Source organism: Staurois parvus, unplaced genomic scaffold, assembly GCF_062004578.1.
Source record: "Staurois parvus isolate SC_StPar_1 unplaced genomic scaffold, SC_StPar_1.0 ptg000468l, whole genome shotgun sequence".
NCBI lineage: Eukaryota > Metazoa > Chordata > Amphibia > Anura > Ranidae > Staurois > Staurois parvus.
In genome coordinates this window covers 761,212-782,195 of record NW_028318264.1, presented here as the reverse complement: position 1 = coordinate 782,195, position 20,984 = coordinate 761,212, and positions in this window count along the sequence as shown.

The following is a 20,984-nucleotide window of genomic DNA, read 5'->3' as shown; positions in this document are numbered from 1 at the left end:
CCTTATTTGAACATGCAGCCCAGCAGTTCAGGAAAGGGGGGAGACGAGCAATGGATTTTATAGATGGAGTTTAGGTGGGATTTTGGGGGGGACTGCACAACATTTTCTTTGGCATAGGGGTTCCCCTCAAAATCCATACCAGACCCGAAGGGCTTGGTATGGATGGAGAGGGGGGACCCCACATCATTTTTTAATAATTTTTAATTGCTGGCAATTTTTTCTTTTACATTCAGCTGTCAGCGGGAAACCCCACTGACAGCTGCAACATTAACGCATGCTTTTCATTACTAAAATACCACATGACTTGATAAAATAACTAATTTGGTATTTTAGCAGTGTTTTTTAGTGAATTCAAACTTTAAAAAAAAATGTTATGTAGTATCCTACCGCATACTCGTGCCTTTTCCACCGTTCCTCTAAACAAACATTAGAGTAGATCTGCAAATTTACAAGAGTGTCCACTTACACACATCAATGGAAGGGGGTTATGACAATTGGACAAAATACTGGCAAAAGATTCCCAATTTTGTCTCTTTGCTCTGATCCTACCATGAGCCTTTGAGCCAGGCAGCTCCAAAGAGTCAGCATAGGGAACTTTAGAGATCCATCACTTTCTCCAGCCCCTGAAGGGGGACATGAACACATTTACACACATACAGCACTGAAGTTTTTTTATACCTTCCTGCATTATACAGCAGCATTTGGTCACTCCACATCTTGTGGTGGCTGACGTTAGGAGCGGTTGCTGGGAGCGGTTGCATGCCTGGCTGGGTGTGACGATGTCATGCACCATTTCACTGCGCTTCTGGTGTCCCATGTTGGGATCCCCTAAGAGAGAGCTGCATCTCCTGGTCCTGTAGCTACAGCAGGACAAAGAGTGTTCAGCTCCTCCAGTTGACACCCCCATACCATCCTTTGGCAGTCCCAGGGAGCAAGGCAGCTTGACCTCTAGGTCAGCCCTTTGTGGGCCTCACTACAGGAGGTGTCCAGAGCAAAACTAGCCATATACTGGATCTTCAAGTTTAGGTATGACATTGTATATATTGTGTATTATATACTATATACTATTTATACAGTTGTGTTCAAAATAATAGCAGTGTGTTGAAAAAAGTGAATAAAGCTCAAAATCCTTCTAATAGCTTTTATTTCCATACACACAAATGCATTGGGAACATTACACATTCTATTCCAATTCAAAACATGAAGAAAAATATATCAATTTTGTGTTGTTCCTCTAAAAAAATTGAAGATAAGTGAATATTAGACTGTTCAAAAAAATAGAAGTGCTTGTATTCTTCTTTACAAACTCAAACATTCACTATATAAACTGAAAAATGTTTGAAGATTTTGCTTTCCTTTGAATCACTTAATGAATATTTGGTTGTAGTCGCACTGTTTCTGAGAACTGCTGTACATCTGTGTTGCATGGAGTCAACCAACTTCTGGCCCCTGTGAACAGGTATTCCAGCCCAGGATGATTGGACTACATTCCACAGTTCTCTATTTCTTGGTTTTGCCTCAGAAACTGCATTTTTGATGTCACCCCACAAGTTTTCTATTGGATTAAGATCCGGGGATTGGGCTGGCCACTCCGTCAATCTTGTTGGTCTGGAACCAAGATGTTGCACGTTTACTGGTGTGTTTGGGGTCGTTGTCTTGTTGGAACACCCATTTCAAGGGCATTTCCTCTTCAGCATAAGGCAGCATGACCTCTTCAAGTATTCTGATTAGAGATGAGCGAATTATTCAAAAATTCGATTCGGCTGATTCGCCGAATTTGCGGGAGAAATTTGATTCGATGCGAATTTATTCGCCGCAAATTTAACTTATTTAAAGGGTTTCTAGGCTTCAGAGAGCCTTTATATTAGTGCAGAACACTGTACCTTTAATTTAAATGCCCTTGGAGTCTGCTGGGGAAGAGAAATAATACTGTCAGTCAGTATGACATGCAGATGAGTGCCGTCGATCTTAGAATCACCGCACACTTCACTCATTTGGGCAGTCACGGGGCACGACGAAGAAGAAGAAGAAGAAGAAGAATGAAAAGAAGAAGAATTAAAAGAAGAAGAAGAAGAATGAAAAGAAGAAGAAGAAGAATGAAAAGAAGAATGAAAAGAAGAAGAAGAAGAATGAAAAGAAGAAGAAGAAGAATGAAAAGAAGAATGAAAACAAGAAGAAGAAGAATGAAAAGAAGAAGAAGAATGAAAAGAAGAATGAAAAGAAGAATGAAAAGAAGAAGAATGAAAAGAAGAATGAAAAGAAGAAGAAGAAGAATGAAAAGAAGAATGAGAAGAAGAATGAAAAGAAGAATGAGAAGAATGAAAAGAAGAATGAGAAGAATGAAAAGAAGAATGAAAAGAAGAAGAAGAAGAATGAAAAGAAGAATGAAAAGAAGAAGAATGAAAAGAAGAAGAAGAAGAATGAAAAGAAGAATGAAAAGAGGAAGAAGAATGAAAAGAAGAAGAAGAAGAATGAAAAGAAGAATGAACTATATTACTATATCAGTCTCTAATGGATGCTGGAGAGTTAAACCCCCTAACACCTGCTGTGCCCATTATGAGGGGTTCCCACCATCCCTGTGCTGAGGTTCTGGGTATGCACACCTGCTGTGCCCATTATGAGGGGTTCCCACCATCCCTGTGCTGAGGTTCCAGGTCTGCACACCTGCTGTGCCCATTATGAGAAGTTCCCACCATCCCTGTGCTGAGTTCCTGGGTCTGTACACCTGCTCTGCCCATTAGGAGGAGTTCCCACCATCCCTGTGCTAAATTCCTGGGTCTGTACACCTGCTGTTCCCATTATGAGGGGTTTCTACCATCCCTGTGCTGAGGTCCCAGGTCTGCACACCTGCTGAGCCCATTACTAGGGGTTCCCACCATCCTTGTGCTGAGGTTCTGGGTATGCACACCTGCTGTGCCCATTATGAGGGGTTCCCACCATCCCTGTGCTGAATTCCTGGGTCTGTATGTACACCTGCTGTGTCCATTGTGAGGGATTCCCACCATTCCTGCACTGAGTACCTGAGTCTGTACACCTGCCAAAAGAAAGTTTCAGGATTTTGAAGGAGCAAAATACAGTAATACTGGAACAAAAATGAGCTGCGTGGTGGAGTTGCCAGAAGAAGAAGAAGAAGAAAAGAAGAAGAATGAAAAGAAGAATGAAAAGAAGAAGAAGAAGAATGAAAAGAAGAAGAAGAAGAATGAAAAGAAGAAGAAGAAGAATGAAAAGAAGAATGAAAAGAAGAAGAAGATGAATGAAAAGAAGAAGAAGAAGAATGAAAAGAAGAAGAAGAAGAAGAAGAATGAAAAGAAGAATGAAAAGAAGAAGAAGAATGAAAAGAAGAAGAAGAATGAAAAGAAGAATGAAAAGAAGAAGAAGAATGAAAAGAAGAAGAAGAAGAATGAAAAGAAGAATGAAAAGAAGAAGAATGAAAAGAAGAAGAAGAAGAATGAAAAGAAGAAGAAGAAGAATGAAAAGAAGAAGAATGAAAAGAAGAATGAAAAGAAGAAGAAGAAGAAGAAGAATGAAAAGAAGAAGAAGAAGAATGAAAAGAAGAAGAATGAAAAGAAGAAGAAGAAGAATGAAAAGAAGAAGAAGAAGAATGAAAAGAAGAATGAAAAGAAGAAGAAGAATGAAAAGAAGAAGAATGAAAAGAAGAATGAAAAGAAGAAGAAGAAGAAGAATGAAAAGAAGAAGAAGAAGAAGAATGAAAAGAAGAAAAAGAAGAATGAAAAGAAGAATGAAAAGAAGAAGAAGAAGAATGAAAAGAAGAAGAAGAATGAAAAGAAGAAGAATGAAAAGAAGAATGAAAAGAAGAAGAAGAAGAATGAAAAGAAGAAGAAGAATGAAAAAAAGAATGAAAAGAAGAAGAAGAAGAATGAAAAGAAGAAGAAGAATGAAAAGAAGAAGAATGAAAAGAAGAAGTATTCCAGTACAGCAAAAAGTGTATCTGCAGAGAGCTCCGCTATTTCTGACAGTTCTCTGACAGTTCCTTCACATTTACAGCGGTTGAAACATTGTATCTATTTATTTCCGAATAAAAACATCTGTATCCAAAATGGAAACAAATAGATACAATGTTTCAACCGCTGTAAATGAACTGTCAGAACTGTCAGAAATAGCGGAGCTCTCTGCAGTGACACTTTTGCCGGCTGATCGGGAAAAATTTGATTCGTGCACCCGAAGTTGGCTAAAATTCGGATTCGATGCGAATCGAATTTTTCCCGATATTCGAAACGAATTCCACTTCGCCTGGTTCGATTCGCTCATCTCTAATTCTGATGTATTCAAACTGATCCATGATCCCTGGTATGCGATAAATAGGCCCAACACCGTAGTATGAGAAACATCCCCATATCATGATGCTTGCGCAACCATGCTTCACTGTCTTCACAGTGTACTGTGGCTTGAATTCAGTGTTTGGGGGTTGTCTGACAAACTGTCTCCGGCCACTAGACCCAAAAAGAACAATCTTACTTTCATCAGTCCACAAAATGTTGCGCCATTTCTCTTTAGGCCGGTCAATGTGCTCTTTGGCAAATTGTAACCTCTTCAGCACATGTCTTTTTTTCAACAGTGGGACTTTGCGGGGGCTTCTTGCAGATAGCTTGGCTTCACATAGGCGTCTTCTAATTGTAACAGTACTCACAGGGAACTTTACACCTTCTTTGATCTTCCTGGAGCTGATTGTTGGCTGAGTCCTTGCCATTTTGGCTATTCTTCTGTCCGTTTGAATGGTAGTTTTTCGCTTTCTTCCATGTCTTTCAGGTTTTGGTTGGAATTTTAAAGCATTTTCGATCATTTTAGCTGAGCAGCCTATCGTTTTCTGCACGTCTTTATATGTTTTCCCCACTCCAATCAACTTTTTAATCAAGGTACGCTGTTCTTCTGAACAATGTCTGGAACGACCCATTTTCCTCAGAATTTCAGAGAGAAATGCACTGTAACCAGAATGTACAGCATTTGCTGCCTTCCTTCCTTAAATAAGGGCAATAATTGCCACCTGTTTTTCAAAGAATGAATGACCTCACTAATAGAACTCCACACTGCTATTATTTTGAACATGCCCCTTTCAATTAGTGATTCAATTACACAGAATCAGCAGCATGCATGTCATGACTGTTGGGTCTGCTGGATTTCTATTACTCTACTACACCTGCTAGTAAATTATTTGCCATGTAGAAATATCATTTCTACCAAAAATAGTGACTGATCAGGTTAGTGATATCTGACTGCTATTATTTTGAACACAACTGTACATACACTGTTCTCTTTAGCCATTGTTTACCCAATTTTGGACCTATGTGGTTCTTGTACTTACAGACATGTACTGGCTTTACTACCCCAATTTCCTGGGTTGATTCTTACTTTGTCGAATTGAGGTAGTATATTATATCGGCCCTATCCTCCCTGTTGCTTCATCCCTGCCCTAACAAGGTTAGTACACTGTTTGGTAATTCATTTTTACTAATTGATATTGAAGTGGTCTCTATATTGGCTAGCTCTATATTGAAGTGGTCTCTATATTGGCTATATAATGGTTACATGTTTAAATATCTTCCCTGATAATCTATTATTTATTATTTATTTCCCTTCCCCCTTCTCTGGATTTTTTTTAGGCTTTATATATGCTATTTAGCAACCATTGTGGCTGAGTTGATATCTTTGAGACCTTCATTTATTTTTCTACAATTTTTCTCACTTCGGTGAATATTTACAAGTGGCTTTTTGGGCTTTAAAATTGATCCTCACATCGATCTTACAGCCTATATCTCTGGAAGGTCATCATAACATATATGTTTTTGTCCCTTATTATATTGTTATCTGGATTGGGGAAAATATATATGTATTCTATGATCTATATACCTCTTTTAGATCTTGAGAAAAACCCATCACCCCCCCCCTCTTTAGGGACTACCAAGTGGTGTTTCATTCTTGTGGGATCCTCCTGCTGATTTGCCTGACATGTGGTTGCTCCTTGCGTTACCATCATTTATCCCGACACACTGTCTGCTCTGTAACTGATACCTCAAGGCATTTTTAAATTTATATAACTAACAAACAATTTTATACTATGTGACATTATGTTATGCTTATATTCAATCCTTCTCTCTATGTAGTAACTCCTGAAGAAGTGATACTATTGCAAAACATGTCGAGTAACTACAGAGTAACTATCAAATGATTACCCATATCGACGTTCGATTTATGTCTTTTGATACCTTTACCGGGATACGGTACATTTGTGTCAATTTTCACAATTTTTGACGAGTTTTGAAAACAGCTTAGAATACTCTATCTCCCCCCCCCCCCTTTGGGTGTTTTGCATTCTTAGTGGAGTAATATGTATGTGATTGCTATTTAATGCTCTACATTTCTACAATAAAGTGATTTTAAAGATATCTTTGTTGCAGTGCCTCTAAAGTCCGCAATTGGTCTTTTTTATTTTTGGTTCATTTTTCCTGCATTATATGCACGGAGGTAAAAATTCCTTAGTGTCAGCTCCCCCCTCAGCCCCCCTCTGATACTTACCCAAGCCACATCGCGATCCACAGATGTGCACAAGAGCAGCAGCTCTCCCGGGTCTCTCTCTCTCCTCATTGGTTCAGACACAGCAGCAGGAGCCATTGGCCCCCGCTGCTGTCAATCACAGTCAGTAAGGAGGGAGCAGGGGACAAGGCTGAGTTGCACTCTGTGTGTCTTATAGACACACAAAAGGTGGCTCAAGAGCAAGCATGCACAAGTGTCCCCAGGGCACTCAGCACAGGTGAAGGAGCCAGGAGCCGAGAAGAGAAGGATGGAGGCTGCTCTGTGCAAAACCTTTCACAGAGCAGGTATGACATGCTTGTTATTTAACAAAAGAAATCTGAACCTTTAGTATCACTTTAAGGGCAGCTTACCCAGCTGGCATATAATGGTCTGCATTACTGATGGTCTCATTCAAGGCACAATTCCTTCTGGATATTCCATTCACTCCTGGCTGACGCACCAAAATGTTGTGAATATTTCTGTCTGAGACACTGAAAACTAAACTAAGTATGCCATTGCATGAGAACAGAAGAGATGAGGCACTGGGATCTGTCAAAGGATCTGTTCTATTCATTTACGTAGTACGTTTTATTTTATACCCAGGATAAGAGCAGGGATGGTGTGAGATGTTATTAAAAACTAGCAAATATGAAAATGCCAATTTTCAAAAGTCAGCAGCTATCTCTAAAAGTTGCAATACTAAATACTTGACAAGGTAGGGGTAGGATTATTCTTGCTCAAAGTTCATTATATATACAAAATGGATATTGCAAAACCATTAAACAAAATGGATGCTCTTGTGCTTAAATGTACAATACAGTGAATTTCTCTGTCATCATAAAGTTATGAAACCCTGGCCAGCAGCCCTTTAAGTGGCAGTAGCTACACCCAAGCACTTTCAGGCACACTTCATCTTGTCCCTTTGTCCTCTGAAACTAAATTAGAGGGAAGAAAAAAGACCCCAAATGGCTGCATTATGGCTGGACTGGTAGACACTTGCACTGAAAAAAAGAGTGTTGGCTGGATGGGAAGTGTTTTTTCTAGAGAGAGGGAGTGGGTGCTTTAGATCTAGAAAGAGCACCAAGAGAGATGCTGGTGTTTGGGCTGTGCTGGGCCAAGGAGAGAACTATTGTGCTGGACAGCATTGCTCTGCTGTGAGCTATGTGCAGACCTGTAGTGTTGACTCCTGAAGAGAAAGCAGAGAAAGCCATGAGGACTGTGCTCAGCTGAAGTATAGACCTGAGCTGCAGGGCAGGAGAAACTGTGCTGTCAGACAGAAGCGAACACTACAGGACCTTTCAGGGCTGTGAGCTCCAGAGAGGGAGGAGCCTGAAGGGACAGCTGACACAGGTTTGATAAGGGAGCCCCATGTGTGGCATGATCTCTTGTCTTCCCTCCAGGCAATGGAATGCTGACCCTTGGATTCCTGAACAGCATTAGTTTTGAGAGGTCTCTTGGTCACCTGTATTAATACTGACTTGACTGGCTGCAGCTTGTTTGGGAACTTTGCTTCCACTTGGAAAGTTGGCCCAAAACTTTTATAACCTTCCCTTGGTTTGTTAGTACTTAGAGAGAAAGAGAGATCTCCAATGTGAGTTCACTGGTCTTAGTGCTGGCAGACTGTGTGTTAGACCCCCAATGGTCAGTGGTATAGTTAGGGTCTCTGATTTGTCAACAGACAATATAGTCATCCCATAAATCCAGTTTTAACTGTGTTTGGTTCAAACATTTTTAGCATGTTTGCCTTGTTACTGCTGTAGCACTACCCCTTTAGGAGTTGCTGAGTATTTGGGTCCCCCCATAGTCCTGCACAGCTAGTCAACACACATTTTTCACAGACTTGCATCCAGTAGTCAGTAACCAGTCATTGAGATTGGGTTTTTAGATTTTATTAGGGGAATTTCAACTTGGGAGGGGTAAGGGGTGTATGGGATGTCCAATAGAACTGAGAAACCGAGGTCAACTTCCTGGAGCTATTTACAGGTCTCTACAGCAAACAGTCTATTTTGGAGAGCTAGCCAGCATCTCCTATGGTACCACCGCAGATAAATCCTGTTCTTTACCTAGCTGTCGGGAGCAATCCTTGAGCAAGGGGATCCGATGCCTGTCACTTTAAGGAATCAGACAGTCCCAGTAGGTAGTGAATCTGGTTTCCCACCAGAAAGCTCCTTCCTCTGTCTGGCCCAGGGGGTGCAGACTTTCTCGCTCAGTCCTTCTCCTTTGCGGCTGGTGGGTTGGTGGCTGCTACCAGGCCTTCTAGCTTTGCCACTCCTTCCCTGCTGCACAGGTGTTCCTCACTCTGGAGGCCAGTGAGGGTCTGAGCTTTCTTCCTTTCAAACTCCACTGCCTGTAGGTGAGCCCCTCTCTCCATCTGGGCCCCTTCCTAGGCTTCTGCCTTCAGCTTCCCATCCTCTCTGTCTTCCACCCAACCTCTCCTGCTGCTGAGCAGGCTCATTCACTTTTAAGGGTTGCCCTGGCCCCTTGCCAAGCCTCCTGTTGGGGATTGTCCAGGTTCCTTCAAAAGTGCAGATCAGCCGCTTCTCAAATCCACCCACTGCTTGTAGACCTTTCTCCAAAGCTCGAGCAGGGGGAATTTCCAGAAAACTGGTCTGCAGAGCCTCGCAGCTCTGACCACAATTTGATCCGTGCTAGTTATCACACCCAGGATGCAACTCAGCCCTTCTAGCTAACAATTGAGGTCTAGCTCCCCCTAGTTGACTACACTGCCATACTGCCTTAACAAAATTTCCTCTGCAGAGCTTCATTCTTAAATAAAGCCCACTTTATGTTACTGATGTGTTAATGAATGTTGGATTCAGTTCAAGGTGGGTCACCACCCTTGAAGGGTGGCAGAAGGACCCATCTATCCTGTGGCTTAGTAAATTGTAGAGCTCTGCTTTAAAAAAAGATTTAGCTTTCAGTACATTTTAGCCTTCATTTTCATCCAAATACTTAAAGCAAACTTCCACAGCTGTGGAGCACCGTGGTAGTTCATTAATTCTTCCTGTCAGTATATCTGCTTGCCATACATCTCGTAGGAGACCTGCATGGCACCAGCGATCTGCTGATCGCTAGTACAATGCTTAGAGGCTTCAGAAACAAAATATAATAAATGCACATTTTTTTTACCTGCAAAAAAATGTGCATTTATTTTTTTAAAAGGTGAACTTATCCTTTAAGTCAATGAAAAACATTGGATTGTGAGTATCTAGAGCCACTCTGTATACTCAAAGATTACAGGGAGCTTTGGGAGTTCCACTTGTTTCTAGATACTACTTGGCGGCTCACATTTCCCAGCTGTCTATGCTTCATGCCAAGACAGATATCCCGTTATGGGTACTCTTGGAATTACCCAACTGTGCTCCGCTTTCTTTAACTACATTGCTTTGGCTCCTGCCTAATTTGCGCCCTCCGGATTTGAGCCCTATCATGCCTCACAGTTTACGAACCTGGGGCTCTGTTAAATATTTGGGTAATTTGATGTCATTGTTTCTACCTCTTTTGCCGATTACACATAATCCTCTATTTTCGCCTGGCCTAGAACATCCCCCTTCTTTCTCTTGGTAGACCTCCCATGGCTTTGTCATTGTACATGATTTTCTGAACGCTCGTACGTTTCCATCATGGGAATCTCTTCGAGAATCAAGGGGGGTGCCGCCACGGGAATATTATTGGTATTTGCAGTTGCGCCACTGGATCATATCCCTCCGTCATACCTCTACATATCCTTACCGCAAAACGCCCTTTGAACATGTCTGTCAGCATTCCCCAGGGTCCCCTGGTCTCATTTCTGTAATATATGCCTCCCTTAACAGTAGGTCCTCCTCACCACCCCTGTCTTATGTCTCTAAATGGGAGCAAGATCTGGGTGTCTCGATTGCGTCGGAGGATTGGGGTAGGGCTTGGGGGATGGTGGCGAAATGTTCATTCAATACAGTCACTCTGAAGGCAGCCTACAAAGTTCTCCTGCAGTGGTACTGGGTCCTGGCTCGGACTGCTCACTTTAATCCAACTGGCAGAGATAGGTGTTTCCGGAACTGTGGTCTACGTGGGAAAGTATTGCACATTTGGTGGTCGTGCCCGCGATTGATAGGCTTCTGGTCTAGGGTTTTTGGTTTGCTACAAACGCTATTTCATATTACGGTCTGTAGAGATGCAAGGGTGGCCCTCCTGCACTGCCCAATTTTGGGTCTGTCTAGGTCTCAGCAGAAATTGGCATCCTACCTATTTATTTTGGCCAAACGTGCTATAGCTCAAGCTTGGAGAACCCCTTCGGTTGTCTTCCAGGGGGTGAAGACCCGGATGAATGCTATGTTGATCAATGAACAGATGTCTAGCATTCTTCATGATTCTCATCCGAGATTCCTTAAGGTTTGGGAACCTTGGATACGTTATTCCTTGCCAACCCTGCCTCCTACCAGTTATGGCCTCTTATAGTCGCTGCCTGTGCTAGCCCTGGATCCGTGACTCTTCTAGTTTTCCTTTCCTCCATGTTTTCTTTCTGATTATTTTTTTTCTCTTCTTCTTTCCTCTTCTTTTTCCAGTGTTATGATGGATTGCTGCTGCTATTATTTGGTTCAGCTTTTTGCCGTCCCTCCTTGATATCATTGGACATTCCGCTATTTGGCTAATACAAGTCAGCAGGATGTATCTAATTATGTATTACTGTTCTGCTCTGCCCCTGCATGGGCATATCTTGAGCTTGTTGTATTCTTAAAACAAAACTTTTTTTAATAAAAGTATTGAAACAGAAAAACATTGGATTGGCACAGAAAATAGCCTAAGACAATTCATTTTTTGCCCCATTTGCACAGAAAAAAAATGTGCATTCAGGTGAATTGCCATGCATATCTTTATAAATACACTGTGAAGTGTGTTCTACTGTTAAAAAAAACATCTGATTGTAAAAAGGGACTTCTAAACAACATTTATTTATCTTTAGTCATAATGGACTAGAGGCAAACTGTTAAGAGTATTTGCCAACAAGTCCACTTCTGAGTTTTTTAATTGACTAACTTGATGTCATTTTACTTGTTAAAATACATATGTCTGCAGATTTTACTGCAATATACAAGTTTCATCCACACTGCGGAGATTTTGTGTTTATATAAAAGCTGTCAATCCCCTATCTTCCTACACAGAAAAGTAACTATGATACATGATTGAAAACCATTCATCATCTGGTATGTAGGCTGCAAAATGATTTTCTTCTGGCTGCAGAGAAGTGAAAATTGTATTATAACTGGGTATTTTGGGATATCTAGCTGTTCCCAGAACGATAACTTTTCACACAAAAGACAAAGAAAACATGTTCATTTGACTTGTCAACTGTGACAAAGGACCAATTAAGGCAGAGAAGACAAAATAGTATTCCATACAGAGGCAATAAATTACGGGAAAAAGTAAAAAAGAAAAAAAAAATCCAGCTTGGTTGGCAAGATACTTCAAATAAGAAAGCATAGTGTCAAATCAATCCAGATTGTTCTTCACTTTGCCATTCCTTTGTGATATTTCCCTGCAATTTTCTATGTATTCTTCTTGTTAGACAGGCTTCCTTAATAAGATGGTACAGGGCTTCATCTAGATGTTGGTGAAGGTTTGAAGAATGGGAACACAATGATTTTTATTTACTGTCACTGGTTACATTTTTGTTGCAAAGTTGATCATTCTAAGGTCGTCACTAGAGATGAGCGAATCGAACATGACGAAGTGGAATTCGTTCCGAAGATTTGGAAAAATTCTATTCGCGACGAATCCGAAGATTAGCAAACTTCGGATGCACGAATCGAATTTTCCCAAAAATGGCGGCGACATGTGTGGCGACGGAGAAAATGGAGAGAGAAGATGGGGCGGGGATCTCTGGGAAGGCGCGCAGACAAGGCGCGCTGACCCATAATGCATTCATGACATGTGATCGCATTAGCCAATCAGCAGCCAGCCAGCACTGTGTAATGGTGGAGCTATAAATCGCGGCCATCTTAGAATTCTCCATTAGCCTCCGGTCATTCAAGAGAGACAGACCTGTGTGTATTAAGGGACAGAGTTAGGGCCACAGAGACTTTAGGGCCACAGAATCGTTACTCAGGGACACAGAATCGTTACTCAGGGACACAGAATCGTTACTCAGGGACACAGAATCGTTACTTAGGGCCACAGCTATCAAAGAATCGAAAATTTAAAGTGACATACACCCTTTTTTTTTTTGGTGGCTGTCGTGCACAGTTGGTGCTGCAGTTTGCCGATTGTGCAAAATAAACTGACTTTCTGCTTCACAACCACTATTGTACGTTCAAAGAGTTAAATCCATTTACACGCCGGCTGGCGGTAATATTTTTTGGGTGATTAGTGCATTCCAGTGACATAAACGTACAGTTTCCAGCCAACGGCAAGCTGCAATTGACCGATTGTGCTAAATAAACTGACTTTCTGCTTCACAACCACTATTGTACGTTCAAAGAGTTAGATCCATTTACACGCCGGGTGGCGGTAATATTTTTTGGGTGATTAGTGCATTCCAGTGACATAAACGTACAGTTTCCAGCCAACGGCAAGCTGCAATTGACCGATTGTGCTAAATAAACTGACTTTCTGCTTCACAACCACTATTGTACGTTCAAAGAGTTAAATCCATATACACGCCGGGTGGCGGTAATATTTTTTGGGTGATTAGTGCATTCCAGTGACATAAACGTACAGTTTCCAGCCAACGGCAAGCTGCAATTGACCGATTGTGCTAAATAAACTGACTTTCTGCTTCACAACCACTATTGTACGTTCAAAGAGTTAGATCCATTTACACGCCGGGTGGCAGTAATATTTTTTGGGTGATTAGTGCATTCCAGTGACATAAACGTACAGTTTCCAGCCAACGGCAAGCTGCAATTGACCGATTGTGCTAAATAAACTGACTTTCTGCTTCACAACCACTATTGTACGTTCAAAGAGTTAGATCCATTTACACGCCGGGTGGCGGTAATATTTTTTGGGTGATTAGTGCATTCCAGTGACATAAACGTACAGTTTCCAGCCAACGGCAAGCTGCAATTGACCGATTGTGCTAAATAAACTGACTTTCTGCTTCACAACCACTATTGTACGTTCAAAGAGTTAAATCCTTTTACACGCCGGCTGGCGGTAATATTTTTTGGGTGATTAGTGCATTCCAGTGACATAAACGTACAGTTTCCAGCCAATGGCAAGCTGCAATTGACCGATTGTGCTAAATAAACTGACATCTGCTTCACAACCACTATTGTACGTTCAAAGAGTTAAATCCATATACACGCCGGGTGGCGGTAATATTTTTTGGATGATTAGTGCATTCCAGTGACATAAACGTACAGTTTCCAGCCAACGGCAAGCTGCAATTGACCGATTGTGCTAAATAAACTGACTTTCTGCTTCACAACCACTATTGTACGTTCAAAGAGTTAAATCCATTTACACGCCGGCTGGCGGTAATATTTTTTGGGTGATTAGTGCATTCCAGTGACAGAAACGTACAGTTTCCAGCCAACGGCAAGCTGCAATTGACCGATTGTGCTAAATAAACTGACTTTCTGCTTCACAACCACTATTGTACGTTCAAAGAGTTAGATCCATTTACACGCCGGGTGGCGGTAATATTTTTTGGGTGATTAGTGCATTCCAGTGACATAAACGTACAGTTTCCAGCCAACGGCAAGCTGCAATTGACCGATTGTGCTAAATAAACTGACTTTCTGCTTCACAACCACTATTGTACGTTCAAAGAGTTAAATCCATATACACGCCGGGTGGCGGTAATATTTTTTGGGTGATTAGTGCATTCCAGTGACATAAACGTACAGTTTCCAGCCAACGGCAAGCTGCAATTGACCGATTGTGCTAAATAAACTGACTTTCTGCTTCACAACCACTATTCTACGTTCAAAGAGTTAAATCCATTTACACGCCGGCTGGCGGTAATATTTTTTGGGTGATTAGTGCATTCCAGTGACATAAACGTACAGTTTCCAGCCAACGGCAAGCTGCAATTGACCGATTGTGTACAATAAACTGACTTTCTGCTTCACAACCACTATTGTACGTTCAAAGAGTTAAATCCATTTACACGCCGGGTGGCGGTAATATTTTTTGGCTGATTAGTGCATTCCAGTGACATAAACGTACAGTTTACAGCCAACGGCAAGCTGTAATTGACCGATTGTGCTAAATAAACTGACTTTCTGCTTCACAACCACTATTGTACGTTCAAAGAGTTAAATCCATATACACGCCGGGTGGCGGTAATATTTTTTGGGTGATTAGTGCATTCCAGTGACATAATCGTACAGTTTCCAGCCAACGGCAAGCTGCAATTGACCGATTGTGTACAATAAACTGACTTTCTGCTTCACAACCACTATTGTACGTTCAAAGAGTTAAATCCATATACACGTCGGATGGCGGTAATATTTTTTGGGTGATTAGTGCATTCCAGTGACATAAACGTACAGTTTACAGCCAACGGCAAGCTGCAATTGACCGATTGTGCTAAATAAACTGACTTTCTGCTTCACAACCACTATTGTACGTTCAAAGAGTTAAATCCGGTTTTATTTTTGGGGTGCCTATTGAATTAAAGAGTATGTCAGACAACACGCAGAGGAGTGGCAGAGGAGGCAATGTTTCAGGAGCGAGCAGACGTGGCAGCAGAGGAAGGGGTCGAGGCAGCACTAGTCGCAGCCAGAGGCCAGTGCTCCCGGTGTCATCCAGCGGTCGTGTCTCCACCGACAACCCTGCCGTCATCGATTGGTTGACTCGGTCGTCTTCCTCTTCCCAGGTCACCTCTGACACCTACAGCCAACGGTCGGTGGGTACGTCAGACACAACCGTTAGTTGGCATGGCCCGGGAGCAAGCCCACTGAAATCACGTGTCCTCGACCTGCCCCTGTCCTTTGGTGTTCCCTCACCAAGCGAAGTATCGCATGCTGTGGGCTCAGCCCCACTGTACAGTGAGGATGAGCTAACAGAGGGCGGTCAGGAACGGGGGGAGACATCCGCCTCTTCAGCAACCAGGCGAAGAAGTACTGGCGAGGAGAGTGGCTCGGTAGCCGGTCTAGAGACAGGTCTGTCTCCTGACCCACACGCAGCCGAGGGGGCTAGTAGTGACGCGGAGACCCTAATTGATGATGATGAGGCTGATCGCACTTGGCAGCCTCGTCGTCATCAGGCTATTGCTTCCGCATCATCAGGAGAAGAGGGTGCCAGCTTGCCAGCGAGCAAAGCAGTCGGTGGGTTGCCCAGGAGGCAGCAGGGTCGCAGCAGTGTCAGTGGAGCCAAACGGCGACGGAGTAGAGCACCAGCTCCACTGCAGCCTACCACCACGGCCAGTAGTGGTGCCGGTGTGCACGGAGGAAGTAGCAGTCAGCCAGTGAGGAGTAGCGGGGGCAAAGTTTCCTACTCGGCGGTGTGGCAATTTTTCGTCAAGCCGCCCGAGGAAGCAAACGTAGCCGTATGTCGACTATGTGGCCAGAAAGTCAAGCGTGGCCAGGGGGCCAATGTTGGGACTACAGCGTTGCGTCAGCATATGCAGCGTCGCCATTCGGTGGCCTGGGAAAACCGTGATAAAGATACGGCGGTTCTGCCTGCCCCAGCCCCCGCTCCATCACCCGCTCCGTTACTTGCTCCGTCACCCGACGTCAATCGCCCTCTATCAGCCAGTCAAGGCTCCAACACCTCTGCTGAGGGGAGTTGTCGCTCGTTGGCATCTTCCGCTCGTTCAGATGCTCCTTCTCCTGCTACTCCTCTTCACGGATTCCGTCAGCAGTCTTTCTTGGAATCCGTTTCCAAGAGACAACAGTTTGCGAGCACGCACCCGACGGTGCAGAAGCTGAACGTCCTCCTGTCCAAGTTGCTGGTGCTGCAGTCCCTCCCTTTCCAAGTGGTGGACTCAGCACCTTTCCGAGAAATGATGGCTTGTGCCGAGCCGCGGTGGAGAGTGCCAAGCCGGCATTTATTCGCCAAAAAGGCAGTGCCAGCCCTGCATTCACATGTAGAAGAGATGGTGGGCCAGTCTTTGAGCATGTCGGTCTCTGCCAAAGTGCACGGCAGCGCCGACGTGTGGAGCTGTAACTACGGTCAGGGACAGTACATGTCATTTACGGCCCACTGGGTGAACGTGGTGCCGGCACAGCCGCACCAGCAACTTGGACAGGTCACGCCGCTTTTGCCTCCACGTTTGCACGTCCTTGGTCCAGCAAAGATGTCCGCCTCTACCACCTCTTCTTCCGCCGTGTCCTCAGCCGCCACCCCCGTGCCAAGTCCCATTACCCGACCGGCATATCACATGTGCAGGGCGCAACGGTGTCACGCTGTGCTGCACCTGGTATGCCTTGGCGAACGTAGTCACACGGGAGGAACTTCTGAGTTTAATGAACAGAGAAATCGACAGATGGCTGTCTCCGCGCAAACTGAAAATCGGAACCATGTTGACCGACAACGGAAAGAACATGGTGTCTGCTCTGCGTCAAGGAAGGTTGTGCCATGCGCCATGCATGGCTCACGTGTTCAATCTGGTTGTCAAGCGGTTCCTAAAATCCACCATCCCACTGCAAGACATCCTTAAAATGTCACGTAAACTTTGCATGCATTTCAGCCATTCCTACACCGCAAAGCACACCCTCCTTGAGCTGCAGCTGCAGAACGGAATTCCACAGCATCGCCTGATCTGCGACGTTGCAACAAAGTGGAATTCAACCCTACATATGTTAGACCGCCTTTACGAACAGCGAAAGGCCATCACCGATTTCCTGATGTTACAAGCGGATAAAGGTATTCCCCTGTGTAACTTAGATGTCAGCCATTGGCAGCTCATGCGTGACACCTGCCGCTTGCTCAGGCCCTTTGAGGAGGCCACGCTATTCGTGAGTCGGCAGGACTATGGGATGAACGACGTCATTCCTCTGTTGCATGTCCTGGAATAAATGCTGTTAACAATGGCTGGTCAGGGTGCGGTAGACGTGGCGCACAGATCTCAACGCCACATGACCCCTGTGGGGGCAGGACAGGAAGAAGAGGAGGAGGTAGAGGAGGACATTGGTGCTCAGGAATTATTGAGTGAAATGGGTGGTTTTTCCACTCAGCGGACAGGAGTGGAGGAGCAGGAGCATCTGGTAGAGGAGGAGGAGGAGACAGAGGACCCAGACGCACCGTGGCAGTATGCTGTGGAGATGGAGGCAGGGAGTCCCTCGCATTCCTTAGCACTAATGGCCCATAGCATGCTCGGTTGCTTGCGTAGCGACAGCCGAATAATAACCATCAGACAGAGGGATGACTTTTGGCTGTCCACCTTGTTGGACCCTCGCTACCGTTCAAAAATGGTGGCCTTTTTCACACCTGCTGAGAGGGAGGCCAAAATAAAGTACTATAAAAATCACCTACAGTCATGGCCGAAATTGTTGGCACCCTTGATATTTTTCCTGAAAATCAAGTATTTCACACAAAAAAGGTATTGCATTAACACATGTTTTGCTATACACATGTTTATTCCCTTTGTATGTATTGGAACAAATATAAAACAGAGGCAGAAAAGCAAATATGACATAATGTCACACAAAACCCCAAAAATGGGCTGGACAAAAGTATTGGCACCCTTAACTTAATATTTGGTTGCACACCCTTTGGAAAACATAACTGAAATCAGTCGCTTCCTATAACCATCAATAAGCTTCTGACACCTCTCACCCGGAATTTTGGACCACTCTTCCTTTGCAAACAGCTCCAGGTCTCTCTTATTGGAAGGACACCTTTTCCCAACAGCAATTTTAAGATCTCTCCACAGGTGTTCAATGGGATTTAGATCTGGGCTCATTGCTGGCCACTTCAGAACTCTCCAGCGCTTCTTTGCCATCCATTTCTGAGTGCTTTTTGACGTATGTTTGGGGTCATTGTCCTGCTGGAAGACCCAGGATCTTGGACGCAAACCCAGCTTTCTGACACTGGGCCCTACAGTGCGACCCAAAATCCTTTGGTAATCCTCAGATTTCATGATGCCTTGCACACAGTCAAGGCACCCAGTGCCAGAGGCAGCAAAACAACCCCAAAACATCATTGAACCTCCACCATATTTTACCGTAGGTACTGTGTTTTGTTCTTTGTAGGCCTCATTCCGTTTTCGGTAAACAGTAGAATGATGTGCTTTACCGAAAAGCTCTATCTTGGTCTCATCTGTCCACAAGACGTTTTCCCAGAAGGCTTTTGGCTTACTCAAGTACATTTTGGCAAACTGTAGTCTTGCTTTTTTATGTCTCTGTGTCAGCAGTGGGGTCCTCCTGGGTCTCCTGCCATAGCGTTTCATTTCATTTAAATGTCGACGGATAGTTCGCGCTGACACTGATGCTCCCTGAGCCTGCAGGACAGCTTGAATGTCTTTGGAACATGTTTGGGGCTGCTTATCCACCATCCGGACTATTCTGCGTTGCAATCTTTCATCAATTTTCCTCATCCGTCCACGACCAGGGAGATTAGCTACAGTGCCATGGGTTGCAAACTTCTTGATAATGTTGCGCACTGTGGACAAAGGCAAATCTAGTTCTCTGGAGATGGACTTGTAACCTTGAGATTGTTGATATTTTGCCACAATTTTGGTTCTCAGGTCCTCAGACAGTTCTCGTCTCCTCTTTCTGTTGTCCATGCTTAGTGTGGCACAGACAGACACACAATGCAAAGGTTAAGTGAACGTCTCTCCTTTTTATCTGCTTTCAGGTGTGATTTCTATATTGCCCACACCTGTTACTTGCCCCAGGTGAGTTTACAGGAGCATCACATGCTTGTAACATTCTTATTTATCCGCAGTTGTGAAAGGGTGCCAATACTTTTGTCCAGCCCATTTTTGGAGGTTTGTGTGACATTATGTCGAATTTGCTTTCTTTCCTCCCTTTTTTTGTTTTGTCCCAATACACACAAAGGGAATAAACATGTGTATAGCAAAACATGTGTTAATGCAATACGTTTCGTGAGAAATACATGATTTCCTGGAGAAATATCAAGGGTGCCAACAATTTCGGCCATGACTGTATGTAGTCAGTTGGTCTCTGCCTTTCTGCGCCAACGTCCATCCTCAGACACTGTGGGCCCTGTGCGCTCGCGTTCCGCTGCCATGGCAGCAGGGGAGGGGTGGGGTGGTAGGAGCAGTGGCAGCTCCACCAGCAGCGGCTGCCTCAGTCTGCAGTCGATGATGAGTAGCTTTCTTCACCAGCGCAGTGAGGAAACTACTAACCAGCCGCAGCAGCAGCAGCAGCATCAGGTGGACCTGGAGCAGGACCTCAAACAACAGGCTTGGGCCTACTTGGACAGCACCCTGCCAACCGAGGTAGACAATCCCCTTGACTACTGGGCAACGAAACTTGACCTTTGGCCCCAACTAGCTGAATTTGCCCTTGAAAGGCTGTCATGCCCGGCAAGTAGCGTGGCATCGGAGCGCGTGTTTAGTGCGGCAGGAGGTATTGTAACTCCGCGGAGGACACGACTGTCCACCCAAAGTGTGGAGAGACTCACGTTTGTGAAAATGAATCAGGCGTGGATTAGTCTGGATTTCAAACCACCAGTTCCTGACACAACTGACTAAATCCGCCATGAATCATGCCCCAAACATGTTATTAGGGACAAATGGAAGACCTCCACCTGATCCGTACATTTGTATATATATTTTATTGAGAGGCTGCTGGTCGGCCGACTCATGTTTTGCACATTTTTAATGACTTATACTCTGCAGGTCGGGCCCCTCATGAATTGGGGTTTTTAAATTATTTATACTTCGCTGGACAACCGTCACATGAATTGAACCTTTTTAATGACTTATACTCTGCTGGTCGGGCCCCTCATGAATTGGTGTTTTTAAATTATTTATACGTCGCTGGACGACTGTCACATGAATTTAAACTTTTTAATTATTTATAGTCGACCAGTTCCAGACCGATGGAATAGCAATTTTTTTAAATATTTATTTGACACGTGTTGTCCATCTCATCAATGAGGTGGACTGTTTATTTATTGGCCACGGTTTGGCCCCCTCCTGTTTCTTACATTGTTAACTTGTTGTATCGGTCACGGTTTGGCCACTTGTTTGGTTGTCTTGTTAAGATTTTCTGTAATGTACACAGTTACGCTTGACTTGTCGACTTTCCACAATCTACTAAGGTATAGCATCGCATCAAAGTTTTTTTTTTGTTTTTTTTTGGTCTAAACCATTTCTTATAATGTCAATTTGTAGGATACGCCGCTGTAAGGCGACCTACTTTTTTGTCACTGTGTAGACATCTATTTATAGGCCGATGTTTGGCCAGAAAGATATATTTAGTAATAACCTAGCCGTTCAAGCCGCTCACTGAACACCTCGGGAATTGCTTTGTATATCTGTCGCCTTAGGGGCCGCTGTCTGGCGACATAATTTTTTGTCACTGTGTAGACATCTATTTATAGGCCGATGTTTGGCC